The sequence below is a fragment of the Lutra lutra genome, chromosome 3, assembly GCF_902655055.1.
Source record: "Lutra lutra chromosome 3, mLutLut1.2, whole genome shotgun sequence".
Taxonomy (NCBI): domain Eukaryota; kingdom Metazoa; phylum Chordata; class Mammalia; order Carnivora; family Mustelidae; genus Lutra; species Lutra lutra.
The window spans coordinates 139,928,693-139,932,231 of NC_062280.1; the positions used below are offsets into that span (position 1 = coordinate 139,928,693).

Here is a 3,539-nt window from a genome sequence, read left to right on the forward strand (position 1 = left end):
AGACCTTAAATAGCCAAAGCCATCTTGAAAAGGAAAAGCAAAGCTGGAAGCATCAAAATTCTGGACTTCAAGTTATATTACAAAGTTGTAGTAATCAAAACAGTAATAGTACTGACACAAAAATAGACCCGTAGATCAATAGAACAGAATAGAAAATCCAGGGGTGCCTGGGTGGCTTAGCCAGTTAAGCCTCCCATTCTTGATTTTGGCTCGGGTCATGATCTCAGGGTCATGAAATTGAGCCCTACATTGGGCTCCATGCTCAGTAGGGGGGGTCTGCTGGAGATTCTCTGTCTCCTTCTCCTTCTGCCCTCCCCCCCCACCACTAGCTCTCTCTTTCTCTTTCTTTAAAATAAATAAGTCTTTAAAAAAATAGGAAATCCAGAAATAAACCCACAATTTTATGGTCAATTAATCTTCAACAAAGCAGTAAAGAATACCCAGTGGGAAAAGGACAGTCTCTTCAACAAATGGTATTGGGAAGTGGAGAGCAACATGCAAAGGAATGAAATTGGACCACTTTCTTACAGCATACACAAAAATAAGTTCAAAATGGATTAAAGACTTAAATGTGAGATCTGAAACCATAAAAATCCTAGAAGAGAACACAGGCAGTAACTTCTTTGACACTAGCTGTAGCAACTTCTTTCTAGATAGGTCTCCTGAGGCAAGGGAAACAAAAGGAAAAATGATTGCACTACACCATGATTGGGACTACAACAAAATAAAAAGCTCCTGCACAGCAAAGAAAACAATAAAACTAAAAGGTAAAAGGTAACCAGTTGAATGGGAAAAGATATTTGTAAACAACATATCCAATAAGGGATCAGTATCCAAAATATATAAAGAACTTAAATCAAGATCCAAAACAGAAATAATCTAATTTAAAAATGGGCAAAAGGGGCACCTGGGTGGCTCAGCGGGTAAAGTATCCTACTGTTCATTTCAGCTCAGGTCATAAAGTCCTGGAATTGAGTCACTCTCAGACTCCCCTCTCAGCAGGGAGTCTGCTTGAGGATTTTTTTTCTACTCCCTCTTCCCCTCCCCCCACTTGCATGTGCTCTCTCTTTCTGTCTCTCTCAAATAAATAATCTTTTTTTTTTTTAAATGGGCAAAATAGGGGCTCCTGGGTGGCTCAGTGGGTTAAAGCCTCTGCCTTCAGCTCAGGTCATGATCCCAGGGTCCTGGGATAGAGCCCCGCACCGGGCTCTGTGCTCAGCAGGGAGTCTGCCTCCTCCTCTCTCTCTGCCTGCCTCTCTGCCTACTTGTGATCTCTGTCTTTCAAATAAATAAATAAAATCTTTTTTAAAAAATGGACAAAAGACATGAACAGACATACAGATGGCCAATAGACACATGAAAAGATGCTCATCATCATTTATCATCAGGGAAACACAAATCAAAACTAAAGTGAGATATCACCTCACACCTTTCAGAATGGCTAAAATTAAAAACACAAGAAACAATAGGTACTGGTGAGGATATGGAGAAAAAGGAACCCTGTGTGCTGCACTGTTGGTGGGAATGCAAGCTGCAAACTGGTGCAACCACTCTGGAAAACAGTATGGAGGTTCCTCAAAAAGTTAAACATCGAACTACCTTAGGATCCAGCAATCACACTACTGGGTATTTACCCACAGATTACAAGAACATCAGTTCAAAGGGAAATATGCACCCCTATGTTTATAGCAACATTATTTACAGTAGCCAGGATGTGGAAGCAGCCCAGTATCCATTGATTGATGAATGGATAAAGAGGGGGTATATATATATACAATGCAATATTACACAGTCACCCAAAAAGGAATGAAATTCTTGCCATTCGCAACAACATGGATGGAGCTAGAGAGTATAATGCTAAGTGAAAGAAATGAATCAGAGACAGACAAATACTGTATGATTTCACTCATATGAGGAATTTAAAAACCAATAAAATTGAATAAAAGGAAAAAGAGAAAGAGAGACAAAGCAAGAAAAAGACTCTAATTATAGAGAACAAACTGATGGTTAGAAGAGGGAGAGGGTTAAGGGGGATGGGTGAAACAGGTCACTGGGATTAAGGAGGCCACTTGTGATAAGCACTGGGTATTATATGGAAGCACTGAATCACTCTATTGCTTACTTGAAATTAATATAAGAATGTATGTTAACTAACTGGAATTAAAATAAAAATTTTAGGGACGCATGGATAACTCAGTCAGTTAAGCATCTGCCTCTGGCTCAGGTCATAATCCCAGGGTCATGGGATGGAACCTCATATAGGGCTTCAGGTGGCAGCCTGCTTCTCCCTCTACCTGCCGCTCGCCGACTTGTGTGCTCAATCTCTCTCCCTTTCTCTCTTTCTCTCTGTCAAGTAAATAAAATCTTTTAAAAAATAAAATAGAATAAAAACTTTTTTAAAAAAGATTTTTGTTTATTTACTTGACATAGAGAGAGAGACTGCAAGAGAGGGAACACAAGCAGGGGGAGAGGGAGAAGCTAGAAGCAGGCTCCCTGCCGAGCTGGGACACCAATGCAGGGCTTGATCCCAGGACCCTGGGATCATGACTTGAGCCCAGAAGGCAGATGCTTAACGACTGAGCCAACAAAGCGCTCCAAAATAAAAACTTTTTAAAAATGGTCCACAGACTTCAAGTAAAGTCAGTATTTCTATTGAGTCTTCTGGGTCAGTCATGGGGTCAGAGATCTCTGAGAAGATTTACCACAGAAGTAATACCATTACACCGTATTTTCCTCCCAGTTGATTGCATTAAGAAAATTAGAAGCTGCCTCTCCATGCCTCTTATATAAACCACCTCTGCAAGAAAGAGCCTCACACCTAGAAGGCCCATCCAACCCCCAGGTTATTTCCCAAGCTGTGGCCAAAATAACGACCAATTGGATCAAGCTATACTCTGCTGACAGACTTCCTTCTTAGTGGAATTCTCAGGTGAAGAAAGCTGCTAATACAAAACCCAACAGGCATCATATTGAGGTGAGTCAGCCTGAGACAGCCCATGTTAGTTGAAACTAATGAAAAAAAAAGCCACAGGATTTCTTTTTTCTTTTCTTTTTTCCTTTTATTTTATTTTTTTCTTTTCTTTTCTTTTCCCTTTCTTTTTGTAGAACACTTCACAGACCTGCATGTCATCCTTGCTCAGGGGCCATGGTAATCTTCTCTGTATCATTCCAATTTTAGTATATGTGTTGCCTAAGTGAGCACAACCACAGGATTTCTTTAAGCTATTGTTCAGGCAGAAGTTCTGGCCTAACTGTTCCTTTTGAGGTGGGTAGACCATTTAGACTTTATAGCATGAAGATGAGCCCCTTCTTTTTTTTTTTTTTTTTTTAAATAACACGAGCTTATTTGATTTTTTTTTTTTATCTGACAGAGAGATCACAAGCAGGCAGAGAGGCAGGCAGAGAGAGAGGAGGAAGCAGGCTCCCCGAGAGAGCAGAGAGCCCGATGCGGGGCTCGATCCCAGGACTCCGAGATCATGACCTGAGCCGAAGGCAGCAGCCTAACCCACTGAGCCACCCAGGCACCCCGATGAGCCCCT

The 3,539-nt window shown here is 41.1% G+C and overlaps 1 non-coding gene across 1 annotated transcript; it reads right to left on the reverse strand.

The window, feature by feature from the left end:
* Positions 1 to 3,095: 3,095 nt before the first annotated feature.
* On the reverse strand, positions 3,096 to 3,202 carry LOC125096588 (U6 spliceosomal RNA). Its single transcript, XR_007126267.1, has one exon. It is a non-coding gene; the product is annotated as a U6 spliceosomal RNA (small nuclear RNA).
* Between the last annotated feature and the right edge of the window lie 337 nt (positions 3,203 to 3,539).